This window comes from Acomys minous (assembly GCF_964271855.1).
Source record: "Acomys minous genome assembly, chromosome: 2".
Classification (NCBI taxonomy): domain Eukaryota; kingdom Metazoa; phylum Chordata; class Mammalia; order Rodentia; family Muridae; genus Acomys; species Acomys minous.
The window spans coordinates 141,900,796-141,925,383 of record NC_140484.1 but is presented as its reverse complement, the minus strand read 5'-3'; the positions used below and the strand labels follow the sequence as shown (position 1 = coordinate 141,925,383).

General features: G+C 51.1%; 1 protein-coding gene across 11 annotated transcripts in view; it reads right to left on the bottom strand.

Annotated features, from left to right (window-relative positions):
- The window catches only part of MICAL2 (microtubule associated monooxygenase, calponin and LIM domain containing 2), a 198,852-nt gene that overhangs the window by 164,680 nt on the left and 9,584 nt on the right, over positions 1 to 24,588 (bottom strand). For 9 of the 11 annotated variants that reach the window (XM_084772980.1, XM_084772981.1, XM_084772982.1 and 6 more), the window contains exon 2: positions 24,250 to 24,334. The gene's annotated coding sequence lies outside the window, so the exon portion shown is untranslated. Of the gene's footprint in view, positions 1 to 20,587; positions 20,729 to 24,225; positions 24,335 to 24,588 lie in introns of those variants that run through there. The other 2 variants (XM_084772975.1, XM_084772976.1) reach the window with 2 other exon arrangements.

Below are 24,588 nucleotides of genomic sequence, written 5' to 3'. Positions count from 1 at the left end.
CATTTTATATCTAGCCTTATATCAGGACCTTGATGTCTTGAAAAAGTTGTCTGAGCCCCTAAAAGAAGCCTGCATAACTCTCTTAAACACCCATGTCCTTTCCCCACTTGAAAACGGCTTAGAGCAGGATGCTGAGACAGACAAGCTAGTTCATTCCCTTGGGGGGTTTCAATGATACCCCAACCACTGAACTCCCAAGGCCTGACAAACCTTTGTGACCAGATCAAAAGAGATGTGGGTCTCTGAGTCACTCAACTCTCCCTTGAGCAAGTCACAAACAACACAGAATTCCTACAGAAACTAAGAGACTTCTTGTGGTGTCCGGCTTCCCTGGCATGCCTGGTAAGTGTCATGTAGACTCCAGGCTTGGGAGTGAGTCTCCCCTCCAGAGACTAGGCATTCTTTCAGTGGAACAGGGGCAACCTTCAGGCTGGTGGACACTTTGTACTCGGCTTCTGCCGGGTCTTACTGCAAAGCTACCTCCCAGGTGCGTCTTTACATGTGGCTTGCTGAATTAGGCCCTGGGAATGAAAATCCCCATGTTCAGTTTGAAGATGTGGGGCATGCTGGAGAAGAGGGTCGGATAGCCACACCTGTTTACAGTGCGCCCAGCACCATGTCTAAAAGACTCAGGGTGGCCACAGAGTCGCGCTCACTCTGCCACGACACCACTTTTTGGTATCTGACAGTCTACCCACCAAGCTCCGCCCATTTAGAAGAGCATGTCCCTTCACAGAATTTTCTACCTTCTCCTCCACAGATTCATTGCACATGATTTGTGTTGCCTTCTGACTTGTGAAGACCGTCTTCCAAATATGCCCAAACTCTCCTAAACTGTCTTGTACTGGAAAGACCAAATTACATCCTCCCCCCCACCCCCCACTTCCCAGGCAAAGTTTCCGCTCAAGGTCACTTCCTCATGTCCCATGCACCCTTCCCCCATCACATTCTGGTTTCTGCTCACACCCCATCTATCAGTCAGGCCCCATGTCATCACCCACTCTGTTTCTAAGGCCACTTGTCCAGCCTTATCTTGCTGGTCTGCGTGTGATTTCCATCTTTGGCAAAGTCTTCTCTCTCAACTGCGCTTGAAAGAGAAAGTTCTGACCCTTGGTCTCCAGGACCTCGGCCCTTCCTTCTATAGTCTCACAGATGGCTGCATCCTCGTGACTTGCTGGTGAGAGTTGCCACAGGTGTGTCTTTTGCCCTACGGACACCTCTGGTGTGGCCTGTTTGCCTCACGCCCTCCTGCACCTGTCTGCCTTCTCCACCAGACCCCAGTGCCGAATCCTTAGAGTCCCTGTTCCCCATTCATTCCCCTCATCCTGCAGAGCTGGCCAGTTGAGTCCGCCTTTTCAGTAGCCTTGCTCACAGCTCCTTACCTAAGGCTCGGATTCCCACTCCCTCACAGGAACACTCAAAGCCCCTCATTGATATCTCTTCTGTTTCTAGATTCACTTCCCAGAGTTCCCAACCCAGACCCCACGCTTGCTGGAGAGATCTATCAGAAATGCACAGGAATCAGCCCTGTTACTGTTTGGTGCATTTCACAACCCATGATGCTTTGCTGCCTTAGAAGTTTCAGCTAAAGACAGGGTGAAGGCCAGCATCCAGCAGAGCTGAAGAAAGCCCACCAACATGGTCCAGCTCCTGCCTGCCACCTCCAGGGTCAGGCCTAACCACTCCCCAGCCCCAGCTCCCTAACATAAGGGAGGCCTCTCTGCTCCTGCCCTCAGATCCTACTGGTGCAGCCCCTTCTGGCTGCAGCTCTCCCCCCCCCCAGCCCCCCAACTCTGGTTACTGGATAGCTCCCGGTTGTTACAGCTTAGATGTAAAATTTCCTAAGGGCTTGTGTGTTTGAACACTGAGCCTCCTACGTGTGGTGCTGTTTGGGGAGTTGTTGAACCTTCAGGAGCTGGATCTAGCTGGAGAAAGTGAGTCACGAGTGGTGGGGGGATGGAGGGGTGAGGGGTGGGGGGTGGGGGAGGTTGGGGGGGTGGAGGGGTAGGGAGGTCTGTAGCCTGGCTCCACTTCCTCTTCCATTCTCCCGCCATTTTCTGGCCCACTGATGTCAATAAGCAGCTGCTATTAAGTTTCCACAGCCACAGAGACACCCAGCGCCATGCCTTCCCACCACGACAGACTGTAATCCTTCAAACTGTGAGCCAAAGGGACCCTCTAGCTCCTTCTCAGGCACTTGGTCACAGCAATGAGAAAAGCAACTAACTCACCAGTGGAGGCAACAGAGCATCCTGGGTTACAACGTGGACTCCAGAGTCAGGCAGACTGGTGGCAAATCCTAAGTTGCCGTTTACTAGGTGGGTGAGCCAGGATGGGTTGCCTAATCTCTTTGAACCTCAGTTTTCTCATCCATAAAATAGGGATAATAACAGGCCTGCCTTGCTGGGCTCCTTGAGGATAAAGCGCAAAGATGCCTGGCCAGGTGGTATTCTTAGCAGCACTGTTCTTTGAAGACTACTTTGTCTCCCCCCTCCCCTCCCCCACACTGTACCCTGTGGAGGTTCACACGAAATGTTTCCCACACACAATTGCATTGATCTACCAAGGCCAGAGGCTGCCTGTTTCAGTGCTTGGCATCTGTGCCTCTGGCAGTGCTAGGTGCTTGATAAAAACTGTGGACGGAGCAAATCAAATCAGAGGCATCACATGGCTTTCAGGGTATAGGATGGCTGAGAGCATTACTGTTTGGAAAGGAGCTGGGGGTCCCCACACCTCTGGTGGATCCCAAGGTTCTCCCTAGAACCACTCCTGGCACCCAGAACCTTCCTCTTTATCCGGCTTGGTTTCTGAAGTCTCTCTGTCTCAGCCTGCAGTAGCCTATGCAGTGTTCCCATCAGGCCTCTGCTTGCCTCTGTTTTCCTGGCTTGCAGAGTTTGCCACACTGGCTTTAGACCTACTAGGCACCTTGCTCCATGGAGCTACATAGCTAAGAGCTACCGCAGAGGTGCTCACCATGATTCCTTGACCACACTGCTGTAGGACAAAGGGCCCGACTTCCAGCTGCTCTGAGGGGAGAGCTGGAGCATTCTGAAGCAAAAGTTCCCTGGTTCTCGGCTCACGTGCCTTCCCTCTGCATTCTTCTAACTCCTCAACTCTATGCCAGAGTCACCAAGGCTGAGTAATGGCACAGCAGATGCCCCACGGAGTGACCCAAAATTAGCATCCTAGGCCACTCCCAAACCGGATCTCAGAGGCTGAGGTCCTGGAGGTGAAATGTTTTGAACTCTCCAGGGAATTCTGTTGACCAGCCTGGGTTGAAGGCAAGCAGGCACACTGAGTTCTACCCTTTACTGAGAACCTAGACAATGCCAGAACCATGGTAGGCCGTTGGTACCAGATGTTTAGAACTCAAATAACTGTGCCCCACGTGCTATGTTTTTGTTTTGTTTTGTTTTTGTTTTTGTTTCTCAGCCTAACTCATCCACTGAGGAGTTGTCCCATCTTTTGTCTTTGAAATCTCAGTGTCAGGGTCATTCTTGCCTCCTGTAAGTAGTTGACACGTTCATTGTATTAATAAATATTTCCCAGTAAGCCAGGCATGGTGGCACACTGGGAGGCAGAGGCAGGCAGATCTTTGTGAGTTTGAGGCCAGCCTGGTTTACACAGTGAGTCTAGGACAGCCAAGGCTACACAGAGAAACCCATTTGGAAAAAAAAAAAAATACTTCCTAGTAAAATTGATCTCAGGATAGACAAGTACTATTTCTACCCCTAACTTTTAAATTTTGGGCTGCAGACCATCAAGTTCAGTGCAATTTTCTGACAAGGGAGTCCATGGCTTTGCTGTTGACATCACTGATATAATCAATCCTATAAATAGCATCTTCATGAATCTTAGCAGTCAGGTGGCCTCTCTGTACATGCTGAGGGCAGGGGAATGGGCGGTACCTGTCTGTTCCTGCCCTTAAATGTCCACCCAGGTAGCCATGCAGCTGGCCACACCTTCCCTCTCATCTTTATATAGGGCCCATATACCTCATCCAGCCTTTATGAGCAGATGAGGCCATCTGCACAGGTGGGTAGTCCCTTTCTGAGTCAGAAGGGACTCTTGGGTGGCTTAAAGCCTACTAGCATGTTGGCATATTAGAAGGGCAAGATCTAGGGTACTGTGTGAAATCCTCTATGCAAGCCACTGGACAGAGCAAAGTACTCCCATGGGGAGGTTCCTAGGACATGTGTCCAGCAGTAGGGCATCTAGTCCTGTGGGACAAACAAGCAAAAGGAGCTGCCCGAACGGCCTCTGCCCTGCTTCCGCCATGGCCAGCTATTCCAGAGCCATGTAGCTGCTACTGGTGTTTGCTTTAAACCCTGAAAACAAGACTCCGTGTGTGGAGGAGTTGTGGCTCAAAGGTTAGCTGCCCTGCCCTGCCCTGGCACTTCCTAGGAAGCAGCTTTAGCATACAACTCCCTTTGCTCAAAGAACCGAATGGGTTTCTTTTGAAGATATTCTGGATCCTAGATAGCATGCAGGGAATTCAGTCTGGGCCTGTTCACTTCCTTTGTGCTTCTGCTGGAAGGAAGAGAGCTTCGCTTGCTGCTCATGCACCACCCATCCACCCACCCACCCATCCATCCATCCATCCACCCACCCACCCACCCACCCATCCATCCACCCACCCATCCACCCACCCATCTACCCACCTACCCATCCACTCATCCACCCACCCATCCACCCACCCACCCATCCACCCACCCATCCACTCATCCACCCATCCACCCATCTACCCACCTACCCATTCACCCATCCACCCACCCACCCATCCACCCACCCATCTATCCACCCATCCATCCATCCACCCACCTAAGCATCCATTCATCCCATACACCCATTCATTTATTCATTTATACAACCATCCATCCATCCGTACACTCATTGACTCATCCACCTCTCTACCCATCAGCTAATTTATATACTCCTTCATGTGCTCCTCCATCCATCCTAACAACAGCGGTGATGGTGTGCCAAGTCGTGTGCTGACAGTTCCCAGTCACAATCCCAGGAGAGCAAGCAGGTCATACACAAACAGATGAGGCAGCTCAGCTCTGAGAACCCTCTTTCCCTTCACCAGGGCCGAGGAGCTCCCTGCCTACGGGAAATGTGCTGTGCTCTTGTCAGCAGGCACTGCAAAGGTCTATGCAGGGGAGAGAGACAGAGAGACAAACAGATACAGACAGACAAACAGAGACAGAGAGACAAAAGCAACAGCGACCAACTCCCTTCCTAGGTGGGGAAATGGAAGTCACTGCGAACTATTTTCCCCAAGGACTTATCAAGTCAATTAGGTCATATAAACTAAAGTAAAAGGACTTTCTTCGTGGGATGCCTGCCTGGAATCCGTTCACTGGGACCAGAGTCTGGAGGAGATGACTACCTGGACAGATTTATTCATCTTCCAGTGTCTGAGGACTGGACAGACTATGGAGGAGAGGCAACCATCTTGGAAATCCTGTCTCTTTGGGGGGCATTCAGAAGCCACAACTCTTGAGCTTGGAGATGCTAGGATAAACAAACCAAACTCAGCACATATCTTGACATTTGATGGACTGAAGTAGCTTTTGGTGACCCCTCAAACTCCAACACAGCCCTAGGAAAAGGGACCACAGTGGTGGGACCAAGGATGGATTTTCCATGGTAAAAGGAGACACAATGCATTTGTGTTGGCTCAGAGAAGGTGCCCATCTCTGTCCTTGGTATTTGGATCCATGCTCTGAAAGGCACATGCACTAAAATAAGAAGAACTATTTCAGAAAGAATGCCTGGTTCCCTCATCAAAATATGAAACTTGGGACTATTGAGCTGGACCTGGTGGCACATGCCCAGGACCATAGTCTGGGGAGGAGGAAGGCTAGTCCAAGGCCAGCTTGAGCTATATTGTGAGACTCTGTCTCACAACAACCAAAGACTGTGGGTATAGCTCAGAGGACTTGCACAGCGTATTCAACCCCCAGAACTGCAAAGAAAGCAAAAACAAAACAAAACCAAAAAAGTCCAGAGGCAACAGTGCATCTTTTTTGTTTGTTTGTTTGGTTTGGTTTTTCAAGACAGGGTTTCTCTGTGTAGCCCTGGCTGTCCTGGACTCACCGTGTAGGCCAGGCTGGCCTCGAACTCACAGAGATCCGCCTGCCTCTGTCTCTGCGAGTGCTGGGGTTACAGGTGTGCGCCACCATGGCCCAGCTGACAAAGCATCTCTTAAAAGGAAGTCATGAAAGCCTGAGACTCCAAATCACTGGACAAGAGTTCAAATGGCAGTCTCTAAAACTAGCTTCCTGGAGGGAGATTTCAGGAAGATACTGAGGGGGAGATTCCTGCAGAAGGAGGAATTCTTGGGGCGATTCTTTGTCTTCATTCCTCTTTTCACCTGAAGAATCTGGATTTTTCTTTAATTTCTGGCATGTCCTTGTGACTAATAGTCTGCATGTTGGGTAATTCTGCCTTATGAATGATCATATATTTTATTGGTCTTTTTGTAAAGAAGAGGAGGAAGAGGAGAAGGAGGAGGAGGAGGAGGAAGAACTAGTTTCCTGCCCATACCCCAGGTCCTGCAAAATGATGGTGTGTCCCTGTCTGGAATGTGGCAGTCCTGGGAGGGACAGACAGTCTGTCATAAACTCACAAGGATGTTTGCTCTCAGCTTATTTGGCACAAGGAATCCAAGACATTTAAAATATGAACTTCAGTGAAGGCTGTCCCACCTCACTGTCTTTCCCTTACCATTAGCCACCTTCACGCTGCAAGAGATCCAAAAAGTAGACAGTGAACACACCGTGCCTGAGGCCCCACTCCATACCCTAAGCCATGGGACTCCAGATGCATGGAGGAGTCACATCTGGAGGGCTGACGCTGGTCCTCTGTAGTGTTTTGGAAGGTCCTGACAGTCTAGTTCAAAGCCTGGTAGACAGCTCAGATCATATTCCTGTCCTTGTATTTTCAGCTAAGGAGAAAGCATGCTTACAGCCTTCTTCAGTTCAGAATAGAGATGACCCCTCCCATGCTACCCTCTCCTCGGACCACCCTCTGCTCTGCCCCCACAGTCTCCTAGTCATCCTTCAATCCCCATGGGAGGGAGGGACAACCGAGGAGGTGTTTGCAAACCTAGGGCCCAGCCAACAAAAGGGCCACAACACAGAACCTTCCCTTCTCGCCCCTCCCCGTGCCCCACCCTTCACCCCTCACCCCACCTCTACCTCCGCTTTCACTCAGCCAGACTGAGGAGTCCTCAGAAGAGTGAGACACCCCTGCCTGGTTCACTGAGACCATCACGGCAATGGGCCAGTCATCAGGGCCTCTCCCCCCAACTGTCCCTCTGTAAGCCTGCATCACAGGCTCCTTGTTTGGGAGAACAGGGCTGCCTAGCCACCGAGCCATACAGTTGTCATCCAAATGACCGATCCACCGGAGGCCACCAGGGCTCACTGGTCACCATCCCCTTCACTTCTTGTCTTCGGAACTGCCCTTCCACACCAATACGTGCCATAAAACAGAACCCCACTGACTCAGCATTGTTAGGGACACTGTATACCTCAAACAGGCCCAAAGCACTTCGACCTCTCCGCACAGCTGTACCCAGGTTTTATTGGGCCTCAATAAAGAACAAGGTGAGGTCCTGCTAACACCTTAGACAGCCAAGTTCGGGGTCAAAGAGACAAGTGGAAGGCATGGAGTTTGAACTCATGTGAGAAAGGAACACGGCTTTGGGGACATGGAGGTGCCCCTCCCTGTTCTCACTCCTGCCACTAGCTTGCTTCCTGGGATTGTTTTAGTCTTATTCCTGGGCCTTGGGTTCCCTAGTCACAAAAGTGAAGACTGGGTTAGGCCATCTGTAAGTTCTTTCTAGCCTGAATACTCAACACAAGTGCAAGTCTTAGTGACCAGTCCCTTCCCGAGTCTTGTCCCTTCTGTGTTACCTGTCTGGCTAAGCTGTGCCCTTTCTCCCAAGTGTCTCTGGTTTTACTGCTCTAAAATGCTACCCCTAAGCTCCAGCACAAAGCCCGGCAACTGTTTCCTGTGGTTCCCTGTGAGTTTCCTTGTTTAGTGCTAGTTGTCACAGGGTTTGAGTCTAGGACCCTTGCCCACACTGGGGAAGTATAACCGAGCTAAACCCCAGCACTCCTCTTACTTTTTACTGAGATATGTTCTCACTAAATTGCCCAGACTGGCTTTGAATTCGCTGTAGCCTCACTGGGACTTGAACTTGTAATGCCTCTGTCTCAGGCTCCTGAGCAGCAGCTGAGACCTCAGGCCTGAGCCACCAGGTCCAATGAGGCCATATACTTAAGAACATTTTTTTATTACCCTCTGATCAGTAACAGCAGAGTCTGGGAAGCTGGGACACCAGAAATTTGGATATTCAATGTGTTCTGCCAGTCCCATGCCTGTCTACCAACCTTACAGCTCCAGCCCCACCTGCAAGCAACAGTCTCCCATGCAGTCCAGCAGGAGACCAGGGTAGCAACAGGCTGCTCTTACCTGAGTTCAGGCATAACCCTGGGTGGGAGGGAAGTGCTTACATAAGCAGGTTCTCCTCACAGGAGCAGGAAGTGATGGGCAAGAAAGCAGTGTGTCAGTGGGCACTGAGACCTTTGACATACACTCCCCGCCCCTGACTTGCCCAAAATTCTGCAACCAAGCTGCCACCAGTGGCTCCCACCTGGATCTCTGGATCTCCGCCCACTGTTCCTTCCACTCAACTCTGTTGACCTCAGGAGCCTAATGAGGGCAGAGGATCTGCTGCAGATGCTGAGTAACACAAGCCTAGTGCCTCTCAGGGAGTAAACCAGCCCAGGAGATGTTGTGATAACTGTCCCCCCCACCTCATGGAGCCCTTCCTGACTCTGTGTAGTTCTCTTTTCTCTTGGAAAAATATGTCAAACTTTTGACACGTGCATTTAATCCCAACACTCAGGAGGCAGATGCAAGTGGCTCCCTGTGAGTCTGTTGCCAGCCTGGACGATATAGCAAGTTCCAGGCTAGCAGGGCTACAAAGAGAGACCCTGTCACGTGTGTGTGTGTGTGTGTGTGTGTGTGTGTGTGTGTGTGTGTGTGTATTTACTTAATTCTCTGTGTGTGCACGCACATGCACACACACCATAGCACACTTGTGGAGGTCAAAGGGTAATCTGCGGGAAACTGGTCTCTCTCATTTTACCATGTGGATCATGGGGGATAAAACACAGAGCATCACACTTGGAAGCAAGCACCTTTACCCACCAAGCTATATCAGCAGTTCCTTAACATGGTTTTCATGATTCATTCTCCAGCGCTTGTCACAAAATCATGGGGATATCAGAGGTCAGTGAGAAGAGAGAGCTGGGCGGGCGTCTCTGTGCCTCCACAGACCCAAATAGATAAGACAGCCACAACAGCTCTCTTTCCTGGTCTCAAGGTCTAGAGAAAGTTTGGTGGGGGAAGCGTGACATGACAGCGAATCAACCTACAGGAGATCTGACCCGTTTAGAACAGGAACATCACAGGTGGGCGTGTCAAGGTCAGCTCAAGGTTTAGGACAGCAAACAAAATGGCCGCGCCTTGAAAAGTCTGCTCAGCAACAGAAGGAGGACGCTCCAGGGAAGAGTCAAGGTCAAGGAATTAATTATTGAGAAGCATGACCCAGTTCCTGGGGGTAAGGCTAGGCGAGAAAGGAGCTCACTGGTAACTCCACACTCCATAGGGCGATGAGCTGTTGACCGCTCAAGAAAACCTGGTCCTTCCAGACCTCCAGGATTTAGAATATGCTTGGAGTCTAACAGAGAAGAGAGATCTGGGCAGGTCGTCGCCTGCCTAAAGCATCTGGACAGTGGGGGTGAATTCACCTGTCTCATGAGAAAGATGCCGTGGCCTTTTTACATGGCAAAGTGCGATGTGAACTCAGCGTTCAAGCCATAATCAAGTAACATCACGCACTTTCCCTGCCCTGAAGAAATGTGTAATCTGGGAATGTTTTGGAAAACAGTTCAAGGTACCTATTTGGTCGACATCACATTCTCTGTAATTTGGGCAAATTGTATGTTTCTGCTTGGCACCAGAGACAGAGCTGGCGGGTGGAGTGCACATCAGAGCTTGCCTGGCCCTACGTCAAGCCTGGATTGAATGAATGAGCCAGAGCAGACCCACAATGCAATGTGGGAGGAGAACACATGGTTACTCAGAACCAAAACAAGACAATTCACGGGCTTATGAGAGGAGTGAGCTAGCCAGGAAGGCATATATGCCTTGTCCCACACTTGCTTAAGACAATGCTGGAATTCTGTGCTTGCTGCTGACCCTCCTCCATGGACATATTCCGGGTGGTATGTGTCTTCCGGAAAAGGGGAGTGTGGCCTCAGGGGGGCACACACTGGCCAGTCTGGACTTCTTTGCCTGGGTCTGTGTCAGGAATCAGAACTCTATAGCAGCTTTCTCTTGAGTCCAGTCCACCTCTCATCCTGTCCCCCTGTGTGTCCTCAGTGCCCACCAAGGCAGCCTCTGAATGCGTCAATATGCCACCAGCTATCTGCCCTAAGCCTGGACTGGGCCCTGCTGTTCTCCCCTGACCTTCACCCTCTCTCCTCCTTCAATAACCCTGAGCTCTTCTGCATCCCAAGTGTTCCTGTGAGAGGGACCAGGTCATATCCCCTGTGTCCCTCCAGCTAGGGCCCTCTGTAAGTTCCAACAAAGGCAGACACAGGGTCTCAAAATGTTCCCAGGGTGAAGAAAAGGGGAGAAAAGGAGGAGGAAGCAAGGGAAGGAAAGAAGGCCTTGTGCTTGTCCATATCACGGCCGACTCACCACTCCACCCAGGTCAGCTTTACATACCTGTGGAATGTCTGTTTAGGCTGAGACCCAGTTCCCCTATTTAATAATGAGGGGTTTATTCTAAATAACCTCACTCCTGATAAAGGTTGAAATTACAGAAACCAGATGAGCCCAGGAGCTAGTAAGTGAGAGCCAAGTACAGACACCATACTGGTGGGTCTGAGCATCACGGGAAGATGGGCATTACACCAACTCCTCCCAGGAGGCAAAGAAAGCTTCTTAGGAGAACAGTGTACCTTGGCCATGGTAAGCTACTTCAGAACCCTGGGAATGGAGCTGGGGTGGAGGGGAGGCAGCAACTGAGGCAGGACAGTGAGAAGTAGCAGGATGGAGGTTTGAAGGCCCACAAGACCGTTGGCTATGGCTCCAAGGAGGGTCACCCAGGGCCTTCACACTATCTTTACACTAAGTTTGCTTTGGTCTACTGAGAAAGTGCCAGAACTTCTAAGCTCAAGAGAGAATGAAAGCAAGACCGACTGGTATAAAACCTCACAAGTCACCAATGTATAATCTGTCCCACTGCCTCAGGTGGAAAGGTCCCCAGAGGACAAATGAGCCAGAAAGCTACAGAAGAAAGCCAGCTGAGCACGGCTGCTTCCTAGCCAAATTATTGTTAGCTTCCGGTGACCACCCACACGATTTGCTTACATCCAAACTGTTGCTGTCGAAAATGCTTCCACACCTGCTTGGAAGAAAGAGCGCAGAGTAATGAAATATTTCTAGTGATTTAATTTCACAATCAAAGAAAATGCAGATGTTTCAAAGACTCTGAGAGGATAGAACTGACACAGATGTGAAATCTGAGATCTACAAGAGATCTGTCCATGCTTTGGAGGAGCCCCTCCCGTCCTCCCTTCCTTCCCCGCCTCCCTTTCTCATCTCTCATACATGGGTGTTCTTTCTGGCACATAAACAGTCATGTTTAGAATCCTAGGAGGAAGGATCCCCTGCCCAATGGCTCACACCACTCATGGGAAGAAATTCACTATTTATTGGGTAGTGGACACACATGGAGTCAGCACTGGCAGGACCAGACACGCTCTTGCCTTGGCCCTACAACATGGCAAGGGCTCGAACCCAGGCTGACATGCTCCACTCTCAGAGTCCTTCCATCCAAGCTGAGGTGTCCTGAACATGAAGGCCTGGTGCAGCTGTGGTGGCTGGCACACCCCATGAGGCCGGCAAGTTCTGAGAGCAGTCACCTGATCAGAAGTTAACGCCCTGCCAATCATCATCCCCATTACCAAGCCGCAGCCTTCAGGGCCTGTGCCAACTGATGAACAGGCTAGCCTGCCTTGGCTACATTCTATCTGCCTGAGCGGCAGGTGAGGCACTGATGCCTCATGCCAGAGTCAGGACAGCCAGAGGCCTCAACACGACTGGCCTGCTTCTCAAGGAAAGCCTCCAGGAGCAGTGAGTGGGTAGGAGAGTTAAGGCATTCTGAATTTGGAAGTCTACTGCCAGTGTACCCAGAGTTTAAGAAGCCGGGTATCACATCCTGCTCCCTGGAGCTCATGAGATCTATGAGGAACAGCTGGGAGATGAGGGGCTCTTTGAGGGTCTGCTTGGGCTGCCTTCACAGTGGCATGGGGAGGACCATGGCTGGGTCACCATGGCAACATCTGTCAGACTCACAGAGGCCTGGTACACTGTGATCCAGCCACTCAGCCAACAGCCAACATGCTCTACATATCACACCTGACCAGAAGGTCCCAGAATTCATTGCCACCAGGGGCCTCGGTGTCTCTACCTACACAATAAAGGGTTTAACAAAACCAGCGACTCCCTTAATAGCGTGCCTCCTAGCTGCTCTCAGACCCTGGCTTTAGAGACACACATGGCGGGTTATTAGACTCTGCATGGAATTACCTGCAGAACAGGCTTGGCGCTGGCTAGTTACGCTCTGCCTCAGCGAATCCTCCCACCCGCCCTGGAAAGAGCTAGAGCCATGTCACGTGATTAAACCAAAGTCCCAACGAGCGCTAACCACAGCAATCCTAGGATCCATGGTGGAGCAGCCTAAAGTCCAGGCCCGTACTTGTCCCTGACACAAAGCTCCCCTTTGTGATCAGTCAGAATGAACAAATGCCGTCTCCCGGGAACCTGACATCATGCCAGGCAAAAATCTAAGGAGCAGGAGGTTTCCAGTCCCTGTGGACCTGGTTTGGTGGCACATGTATCCTCGTGGACCCCAAGAATTTGACAAGCCCAAGGGAAACGAACTCAGGGGGCGACCCCCTCTCTCTCGTGTTATCTGTGTCTAACTGCATAGAGTCAGAGTCTTCCCTGAGGACTCTATAAACTTAGGCCTGGAATGTCCCGAGCACTCTGGAAATACTTGTTGAATAAAGGCTGGGGTGTGGCTCGGTAGGAGAGCTGCTCTCTTGGCATGTGCAAGGTCTAGGTTCAGTCCCCAGTACCATAAAGAAAAGGGGGCAGGGGATGAGTGAGTCTAGAACCAGGATGCACTGTTTCATGGGCTGGCTCAGGAGCCACTCGGTGTGAGTTTAGTTAGAAATATCAAGGCAGGTTCAAACTTGAAACACGCAGAGAACGAGGTCTCCTCCACACCCCAGCTGGCCGGACCGAGGTCGGACAAAGGCTCAGAGTCTGAGTTAAGTCTGGGATTTACCTCAGGCAGCCAGGAATTTCTGACCGGAACAAGAGAAATAAATGTCTTCACTCAACGGGTTTCCCAGTCAATGCCTTGGGGTTTGCAGTCTGGTTCCTTTATTTTAACCTAGTTAGTGGCTCTGGGGGAAAAAAAAAACTATCTCCGAGCTTCCGTTTCTGATCTAAAACAGGCGCTAGGGGGCTGAGAACGTATCTTAGTGGGTAGTGTGCTCCCATGACACAGCCCAGCACCACATAAAACAGACATAGTGGCACATGCCTGTAACTCCAGGACTTGGGAGGCAGAGGAGGAAGGCTCTGAAGTTCAAGGTCATCAGATATATAGTAAGTTTGTGGCTAACCTGGGATCCATGAGTCCCTGTCTAAAAAAAAAAAAAAAGGAAAAGAAAAGAAAGAAAGAAAGAAAGAAAGAAAGAAAGAAAGAAAGAAAAAGAAATGTAAATTGACCTAATTTTGGAACCCACTTCACAAGGACAGTTTGAAAATTAAATGAGATAACATGGTGGAGGAACTAGCCCCGCACTAGCTCTCAGCATGTGCTTGGAAGTGGTGTAGTTGTTACTGCCTCATTAGAGCAGGTGGCAAGGGACACATCTGGAGCCCTCTGCCTGACGTAATTCTTCCAGGAGGAGGAGGAGGAGGAGGAGGAGGAGGAGGAGGAGGAGGAAGCATCCTTGGACAAACTGTTTATCCCCATGCTTCAGTTTCGTGGCACATAAAATAGGGTCAGTTTTATAGACAAAAAGAGTTACGCAAGCAAGAGCCTTAGAATAGTAACTGTCACCAAGCACGAGGTAAGACTGACTTCGTATTCTTTCCTTATCTTCTTACAACAGACTCCACTCCACCCCACCTCCCATCCCTCGGCCCAAGATGTAGGATGAGTATGTACACAGTCTGCCCTGAGAAGCCCCAGGAAGGGTCTGGTCCCCTAGGTCAAGTTACCCCTTAAGCTTGGAGGGGATAAGCTGAGAGCCGCCTACAGACTGCTAGAAAGGAGGACTAGGGCCCAGGAAGGCTGGCAGTCAGATGTTCTCCTCCTGGGGCCGGATTCTTCAGAGCGCCCCTGGCACCATCCGTCTGACATACTCCCTTTTTACATAAGCTCCTGTTCCTTAAACAGACAATCCTGATGAATAACAGCCGTGAACAGATGGCTGCTTTATCACCACCGAATCTGCCCAGGAAGGAGAGCTAGCTGTCCACCCTCGCCCTCGGCAAGACCCAGGCAGCCAGGGCAAAGCGAACAAGGGGGAGCAAAGTGTCTGTAAGCAGCAGGGAGGGGAGGCCACTGAGAGCCCCTGGATCAGTATTCTCAGGACACAGAAGCTGCTAGAACCAAGACAGAACAGCCTGGCCCTGCAGTCCCTGGCAACAAACTGGCCTCAGACTTTGCCAGAAGTATTTGAAAAGCAGAAGGAGAGAAAGAAAGAAGGAAGCTAGGGTGAATTCAAAGTGGTGCCCCACCCCTCAAAATTAAAATAGCTATTTAATGTAGCACTTTGAAGGAGAAAAGAAGGGAGGAAGGGAAGGGAAATTGTCTTGTTAGTGTACCTGCCCTATTTGTAGGGTCTTAACCCAACCTACACCATCACCCTGAGAGCCGAGTGATCATTTGGTCCCCCTTTTCAGACAAGGGGATTGAGGCTCACAGAGATCAGTAGCCAAACTCACCAATCACCTGGCCACGCCTCTGCCTCCCCCAAGTCTTGTCTTCACTCTGATTCCCCGGCCTGGGGTCTCGTCTCATGGATCACTTCTGCTGACAGTGATCCCTGAGCCCAGAGTGGCCAAAGGACACTGTTGTTTCGCTGCCCTCTCTCTCCCCTGACCAGCTGTCACAGGCAGTGGCACTCTTCCAAAGGAAGGGGCTGCCTGACCGCAGACAGGAGTGGCAGCTTCAGTTGCCCCAAGTGTGCTTCAGCGCTATTCTCTCTGCCTAAGAACTTTTAACCTTGGGAGTTCGTGAGACAATTCAGTAGCATCAGTGTTTGCCCAAAGCGCGAGGGTCTGAGTTTTGATCTGCGGCACCCGTATGCAAAACCAGACACAGAGGCGTGAACGTGTGATTGCAGTATTCTGGAAGCAGAGACGGGCAGATCCTTGGCCTCATTGACCGATCAGCCTCACTCACTCCAGGCTGGTAAGAGATCATGCCTCAAAAGACAGCGTGGATGCCTCCTGAGAAATGACCTGAAGATTTCTAGCCTCCACACATAGGCATACACAATCTCTCTCTCTCTCTCTCTCTCTCTCTCTCTCACATACACACACACACACACACACACTTGCACATACACAGGAAGATTTGTGATCCCCAAGCACTCCGTGTGAGTCTCAGGAAACCACAGGATCAGGCACACCTGCCGGAATCCCATGGGGAGTTGGGGAGTTGTTTTTGTTCTTTGCTATGTGTCCCAGGAGAGTCTGACTTAACAGGTAGAAACTGCGGTGCCTGGCTCAATGTCCTGAGCCCAATAACGTTATCTTTTGCTTGGTCTCACTGTCTCATTACCTTCCAGGCCAGCACCCAAAGATAATCTGGTTTTCTATTTTTAGATACATTGACCCAAGCCTTCCAGTACACTCTCTTAACTCTCCCCAGGAAAGGAAAGTCTACCTTCAGGTGAGTTCTTAAGGTTGCCAAAAATAATAAAAATCTCTGATCTGACAGCAAAAACAAAGAACCAAAACATACTAGCCCCTACCTCTCCTACAGCATCCCAGTTACAGGAGTAACCCAGACAACCAGTTGAGGAAGGCCTGATCAGACACAAACACAGCCTGACACAGAAAGGGACATAGCCAGAGGCAGAGGTTGGAACGTCCAACATTTGTTGGAGAAGGAAATTGGAACCCACCTTCTGGAATGATAGGAAAATCCTCCTGACTACAGTGGTGCTAAGAGGTAAAAGGCACTGGGCAGCGTCTACACTGTAACCCAAGCCTGGGTGTCATCACTGGCCCACGCCCAGAGAATATGCACAGCCCCACAGCCTCTATTATAGGGATCCCCCAGGTAAGTGCTCCCATTCTTTTCTTTTCTTTTTTTCCCCCTCTGCCACTCAGACAAAGAACCTGGCTCACCACTCCTCATGGCCAGATTTGGTTCACTCCTGCTGGCTAGTGAGAAATGGTGACAGGATGTAGCACTGCCTGGTACTGGAGGAAGAAGCTGGGAAGTGAGGGCTGGGGCTCAGGAGGCAGAGAGAACAGAAAGAAAGGTGCCCACGGTGAAGCCCTAAGTCAGTGACATCAGCTCTGGGTCTAGCACTGCCCTTTTCAGGGGGATGGATCTACTTATAAAGCTGGAGTGGCAGCTAACACTTGGCTGCTCTTCTCCCCACTGTGGCCAGACTCCTGACAGAAGCAACAGAAGGAGAGAAGGATTTATCATGGCTCGCGGTTTAAAGAATGACAGTCCATTGTGGTGGGGGAAGCACAACAGCTGGGATTCCAACCATGGTGGCAGGAGGTTGGTACGTAGCTTATTACGTCTTGGCAGATCAAGAAACAGAAGTGGGTTTGGTCTAGAACCCTCAGTCCCAGTCTCTACTACCTATGAGGTGCACCAGCTAGACCTTCTATCCAAATGGTTGTCCAACCTTTCAGAACAGCGCCACTGTCTGGGTACCAAATGTTCAAACACACAAGCCTAGTGGGAGACATCTTAAATGGAAACCCTAGCAACTAAGATGCTAGGATAAAAGATGCCATGTGTCAGCCCTTTCCAGTGAGACTGGAACTGGGCACACAGCAGTGTTCACAGGTTATTTTATCCAATGCGTCCAATGTGTGATCAGATACCATATGAGCGTCACATGCGGACATGGAGACAAACACACACACACACACACACACACACACACACACACACACACCCTATAGCATCTATACAAAGTCACATACCTTAGCAGGAGCAGAACTAGAACATGAGCCCTGGCCAGGCACACTCCACTAGAGTCCCAGCCTCTGCTCGGGAGCCTGGGATATGGTGGATGCTGAAAACACATCCTGGGGGGAAAGAATGCTCTACTCCGGAAGCTGCTAAGTTCTGAACCGGGGACTGCTGGCTCCCGCCATGGAGGCAGATGGAGAATGGGTGGAAAGGAGTGTGAAGAGCCTTTCTAAAGTAGGCAGTGCTGGAGCCAAGCCTGGGAGGAGGGAGGAGAAGGGAAGTGTTGCAGAGCCAAAGCTAAAAGCTGAAACAGGGACACTGCAGGCGGTAGGGCTGTGAACACTAGCAAGGCAGGCCAGCGGGGAAGCTGAGGGGCAGGGCTATCCACCTGGGATGGCTGTGGGACAGAACAGTTTCTGCTGGGAACAATTCTACTGAGACCTCTGCCATCTTGATGCCCTCCAGCACCTGTCCCTTCAGTAAATTACGCAGGGCGTTCAGAGGCATGGGCATGTCAAAGCCCAGTGGCTTTTCTCCCCATGGCAGGGGTGTTTGAGCTTCCAGGCTGCTCTGCTGACCTGCAGGCATGCGGCCTAGCCCAAGAATCTAAAAGGTTGCTACCTGCGTGTAAGGAGCCACAAGCCCCAGCATTCGGGGCTGCCAGGGAGAAGAAGGGGTTGCTGGTTCAAGCAAAGCTGGAGTCTTGGAGTCCTTCCCAGCAGGGTGGGCTCTTCTCACAGCAGGTAGCTCTTCAGGACACTTTCATTAAGCTGAACTTTCCTGCAGACGGCCCCTGGGCCATGGAGCCCATGTAAGCCCTGGCGTAGCCACATTTTAGCTAACCGCATTGTTACCCACTGTCTCTGCTTTAGCTCCCAGCATCTTCCGGCCCTGGGTAGGTTCTGGGCCTCACCCTCACACTGTCGTCCCCCCCACCCTCGCCTCCTCCATGAAGCCTGGGCCCCTTCCTGCCCCCTCCCCTTCCAACTGCAAGGTTCCTCAAAACTATCTCCAGGCCCCACTGTCTCAACTCCTCACTGGGCCCTAAATGCCTAGTTCCAGCCCTGACCTCAGACCACAGAAGGGAAATGGGAGTGGCCAACAACCAGCTTAGGCCAAGAGCTTGGTTTGAGATTGACAGGGCCAGAGAGCAAAGGACAGAAAGCTGAAAGCAAGACTACATGAAGGGGTGCAGGTGGTCTACCCTCCTCCCTGGCCTCTCTAGGAAAGAATATGATGCATCGGGGGTGTGGCCAATCTGAGATGATGTCCCAAGGCCTCCTGGGATGAGTGGAGATATCCTATTCATAACTTTTCACCTTAAGTCTTTGGACAAATTAAATTTAGATATAGCCCAAATCTAGATATGGTCCAGACTGGTCTTGAAATTGCTATAATCCTCTTGCCTCGTCCCCCTGTGCTTTATTAAAGCTCATGTGCTTTAATAACAATTACTGTTATTGTTGTTGTCTGTAACCCAGGCTGATCTACAATTCTCTCAGGTGCTGGTACTACAGGCGTGCACACACACCTGGCTTTTTCTTGGCACCCCTCTGCTCCTGGTTCCATACTGCCTAGAGCCGAAGACCCCAGTGGGCTGAGGAGTATCTGCTGGAGACACCACCAGCATACCCTTTTCCTTTCCTGCTCTCATTGCCTCCAGAAATGCCCCCCCCCATCCAAGAGCTAGGAGGTGGGCATCCTGTTTTGTCTTAGTTTTTATCCCCCCCCTGCCCCCTCCCGTTGTAAACCCAGAGCTTAGAGCAGTGACTGGCTTGTTCTAAAGGAACAGGGCCATCTTGTAAATACCCATAGAAAAACTGAGTAGACCTTAGAATCCGGGAGGGCTGGGCATGGAGCTCAGTTGGTAGAGTGCTTGCCTAGCTTGTATGAAGCAGCTGTATAAAATCAGGTACCACAGTAGGTGCCCGTAATCCCAGCACTCAGAAGGCAGAGGCAGGAAGGTCAAGTGCTCAAGGGTTATCGTCGGCTGCATAGCCAAGTTCAACACCAGGCTTAGCATATACAACTTGTCTAAAACCAAACAAAGTGAAAATGCCACAAGAGAAGCCAATCCAGAGGAGGATGGTAAAAGTGTAGCAAGCGTGCCTCCTGCCTCCTGCCCTCTTGCTCCCCAGCACTATGGAGCGGCCTAGATTGGAATAGATGGAAACTAAACCATGTCTGGCTTACCTTCCTGGGCCTAGGGGCCGCGGGGTACCCTGCCCATCTTGAGTAGAAGACCCTCTACATATGTCCAGCGTCACTCTCCCACTCAGAATCTCTGTTCCGCTTCTTCCTACCTTCCTAAAAGCTCCCTCTGCTTCCTCCAGCATGCACAGAGGGAGAAACGCTCCCTGCTTCCTCCCACTCGCCATCTGCACTTCGCCTACCCCTCAAGATCCACATCAAACACTACCGCCGCCTTCTCCTCTCCCAGGAAACTTTCCAGGTCTCCTCAGTCCACAGAAAACATTCCTCACGCTGAGGCCTTCCCCTCTGTCATCTGGACTTGTCATGAACTTCCCGGTGACTGAGCTGAGTCAATGCCCTGCTGCGGCCGCGCTTGTTTACACACACGTGTGCCTTGTTTTCCTGGCATTTGTAGGCACTCTGGGAGAAGCTGCCAAGCCTGATGAATTCCAATGTCCTCACAGCACAGGGAAGCAGGCACCCAGTAGGTACTCAATAAACGTTTCTCAATTCACTCCCCAATGTAGCTGAGCCTCTCCCTGGCCTGGCCTGGCCTGGCCTCTCCCACAGCCTGCATCTCTCCTCGCAGCCTAGGCTGCCGCTTGCTTATCTGAACAGGCAGCTGTGGACCTGGGTCTTCAAAAGCTCCTGGATGGGGCCCACCAGATGGTTTGCAAAGCACCACAGGTCTGGAAAAGTTAAGTGTCCCTGGCTCTTCCTGGTCAACCGGGGATTCTAAGTGCTGATGCCTTCAGACATGGGGGCCTAACAGAGGGACCACCAGGGTGGAGATGGAGGTGATGCACATCGGAAACCAACACACCGGGGCCTCGGCTTGCTAAGCGCTGGCTCTCAGCCAACCCACGGTACAGAGACTGGCAGTAACTCCAGTGACTTTTCTTTTTCTTCTTCAGACAGGATCTCACAGTGTGGCCCAGGCTGGGCTGGAACATACTCTGTAGCCCAAGCTCGACTTGAACCCCCAGGGTCCCTCCTACCTCAAGTGCTGAGATTACCAGCGCGAGGCACCAAAACCTGCTTTCAAGTTACCTCTGCTCTTCAGGGAGATCAGAGTCAGGTGGGATGGAAGAGGCCATGCCTTGAAGATGCTGTGTGTGGGCTCTGGGCTGGACGGAATGGTCTTCCTGCCTGCCTCTGCAAGGTCAGAAGGCTAGAGCAATTGCTGTCCACTTGAGCAGCTGAGGCCCAGGTGAGCCAGAGTCAACAGAGGCCTGGACTCAGACTTGTAGGCCACACTCTTTCCGCGTGGCCTCACCAACTCCAGCTAGCCAATCAGACTCCCAGATTACCTGACACCTTTTTTTTTTAAATGGGAAGTACACTCACAGAATTCTCAAATCCAAAACCCTGAAAGCCCCAGCAAAGACATTTCTCTTCTCTTGGTCCCTGGCTCATGTGCTGATCAAATAAGTGTGTTGTTTTGAGCTGCCTCCTAACAATGTTCTTTGTGCATCTGCAAGCCAAAGTTCAGCCCACTCCCATATGTAATTGACAGATGACGCCACAAGGCTTGTCTAAGATGGACTTGCATTAGGTCAGGGGGGGGGGTCTTCAGGTGGAAAGCCTGTGAGACACAGAGCTCACATGTGACAAGGACTGAGGCAAGAGGCTGCCTCAGGGTAGAAGCCTTAATCCACCTGCTGCCATGAGTGCAGCTGGCCTGAGAAGCTGGCAATCCTGCGGGGGTGGCTGGCCCCAGTGCTATTGACCAGGGCCACCTAGTCTCTCAGAGACCTTCATCTTCCAAAAGAGGGAGGCAGCTCCCGTGGTTACAGGACTAGCCTAATTCCCTAGTTCCCACAGCAGGAACCGGGACACAGGAAGTGTGGAGGAAAAACAACCATTTCCTGTGAACTTTGTGGGCCAGAGAAGGGGAAGCTGGTACACGAGATTTGAGGATAGCTGCGCTTCCTAACATCTGGGGGAGGGAAAGGCTCCCTCCAGGACCTAGGCTCAGGAAGCAAATGACTCACGAGTCTCCGAAATGGGATTGCAGCCTCCAGACTGAGAAGAGGGAGTGAGGCAGGGAAGGCGTACACACAAGCCTACCCTGAGGTAATAGGCGGCATCAGATGAGATGGGGGTTTGGTTTAGTTTTATGTGTTTTTCTTAATGTCAGTTACTGTTTTCAGTTGCTCGGTGTTGGGACCTTGTGCATGCTAGGAAGGCACTACGACCGGGCTGAGCATTCTCCCCAGCCCTGTTGTGTTTTTAAAGGATGTCTAAACACTTTTAATGACTTCAAGTCCTCCAGGCCAAAAGAGCTCTAGCCTAGAGTACTGCACACATCTGCAGAGGAGGGGCCTGGTGGCCTAGTGGCCTTTGTATCTGAGAGGCAGCCCAGACCTGAAGTGGTCCTGGGGCCCTATGGGAACTCTGGTGTACAGTGTCAAAGCAGGAGGAGAGCGCAGAAGGGTCAAATCGCATCTGGCTGCCGGGAAGTATCTTGTCATAGGTCAGGGAAGGAAAAGGATGGAGCCAACGGGGCATTTGGGTTCTGTGTTCTCAAAGCAAGCTGGCTGAAGTAGGAGGTCCCCTAAAGGGTACTCTCTGGCACTGCAGGCACCGCCCCGCATGACATGCAAAATCTGATATGGTCCACAGAGCAAGGCTGCCTGGAATTGAACAAGTCAGCGTTTAAGATGGCGGTGCATGCCTGCATCCCAGCACTCAGGACTGCTAGTTCCAAATAGGCCGGCCTAGATATTGGGACCCTGTCTCCAGAAAAATAAGACAAAGTCCAAGTTTAACCAGAATGGGTAACCGTAGGAGGGCTCCCAGGGTAAAGGCACCTGCTACCAAGCCTGACAACCCGAGTTTAATCCCTGGGCCCCACATGGGAGAGAGAGAGAGAGTACCGACTCTTGCAGGCTGGCCTCTCACCTACACACATATGCACAAGTAAATAAGTAAAATGTCATTTTTAAAAACTAGCCGGGCATGGTGGCACATGCCTTTAATCTCAGCACTTGGGTGGCAGAGGCAGGTGGATCACTGTGGGTTCGAGGCCAGCCTGGTCTACAAAGTGAGTTCAGGACAGCCAAGGCTACACAAAGAAACCCTGTCTCAAAAAACAAAACATAAAATAAAAAACTAGCTGACACGATTGCTCAATTCACAATGAAGACAATCTTTTACAGACATGCCCACAGACCAACCTGATAAAGGCAATTATTCAACTGAGAGCGTTGTCAGGTGACTCTAGGCTGGGACAGGTCGACAGTTAACGCTGACTGTGGCAGGGCTGTGAGAACCCAAAGACCTGGCTCCTGAAGGTGGAAAAGGTTCAGCAAGGCTGCGACCATTTTTAGCCTCTTTTTATATGCACATAAAAGGAATCTGAAATGGGCAAAGTATGGTGGTGGCATCTCACCTCGCAGGAAGCTGAGCAGGAGGATGAGGGCCAAACAAGTCTGCATGGTGAGTGAGTTTGTGGGGTTTGTACTACAGAGAGTTTGAGTTCCAGGCCAGCCTGCACTACAGAATGAGATTCTCACTCTCAAAAAAAACAAAACAAGCAAACAAACAAGTAAGCAAGCAAAATTCAGGAATAATATAAAGACGTTTGTCTAATGCCTAGTAGAGTAATAAGCATCTAAGTGACAGAAAATGGAATGAATGAAGTACCCAGTGGGTCTGGGACTCTCCTCACCCTACACTTGTGAGTCCAGTGAGGGACTGGTCTCACCAAGAAGGCAAGCTCCAATTCTCATCATTGCCTACGATGGCGCCCCAACTGAACCTCTCTTTAAAAGGTTGCTCTTAAGCGCAAATGTTACTTAGGGAACAGTACAAATGGGAGGTTTCAGGGCAAGAGGAGCTCTGAAGCCATATGTGCTTCAAGACTTCTTGGCCGACCCAGGGGTGGGCAGACTTGTGACCCCCCCACTTGTGCAAAAGGGCTGATCCTATTGCCCTTTTTAATCCTCACATGCATTCTGTAAGGTAAGTTGTGTCACTAACCCTGACCAAGTCCAATTCAACATGTGACAACCTGCCTCCAACAGACAGTACATCAGAGGTCTTGAATGGCAGATCAATATTCTGAGTGATCAGTTGGTCATGGAAGAATCATCCTGGGCTCCCACTGGGACACCTGATCCTAAGACAGAAAGTGGAATTGGGAGGGAGAAGGAAAGAAGGATGAGGAGAGGAGAGAAATGGAGAGGAAGGAGGAGGAGGAAGAGGAAGCAGAGGAAGTAAGAAAGGAGGAAGAGAAGAGAGGTAGGTATTCCCTACCATGCCCCAGCCCCCTCAACAGCTCCCATGAGAACTCAACCCTTCCAGCTTGCAGCTTGCAGGAGCAATTTACTCCATGACATAAACCCAGGATGTCCCCAGGACATATGTGAGAGACAGGTGCCAGCAGCCCCCGCTCAAATGTCAAAGCTGTAAACACAGCATGTTGCCATGCTGCCCACCTGCCGGGTTAACGCCAACCACAGGTGGAGGTTGGGCTCAGTCTTCACCTCTTTTCCAGGGCAGATGGTGAGTGTTGGGAGGGCAGGAAGGGAGACGCATGGCTGTGAGGTCACAAAAGCCAGAGAATCGGCAGCATTCAGATGGGATGCTGGGCTCTGTGAGCTCCTGAGCTCCCCAGGAACAAGTCTATCTGTAGCACAAGCTGTTCCCTTGGAGGAAGGTACCCCCCACAGGCTCCAACCCACCCCAGCTTAGCTGCTTTGACTCACCACGGGCAAGCAGGAACCTCCTGATCCTGATCCGTTTCTGGGGTCAGTAGCCTCTATGTCTGCATTTTCTCCCTCTACAAGTGACCTGGAAGAAGGGAAGGAAGGATGTAAGCAGGCGATTATTTTGTTTTCTATGCAATACAAGCTGCAGGAAAGGATGGCTCGACCATGAGCTACGGCCCTAGCTGGGGAGTTCCCTAATGGGTCCAAGCTGCACTTGGGAATGGAAAGTCGGGGTTGCACACACAGATCCTGCAACCACAAAGGACATTACAAGACAAGAGCCAGGACACAGTGCAAACCTGCCTGTGGCCTTGCCTTTGCTGCTCTGCTCCACTT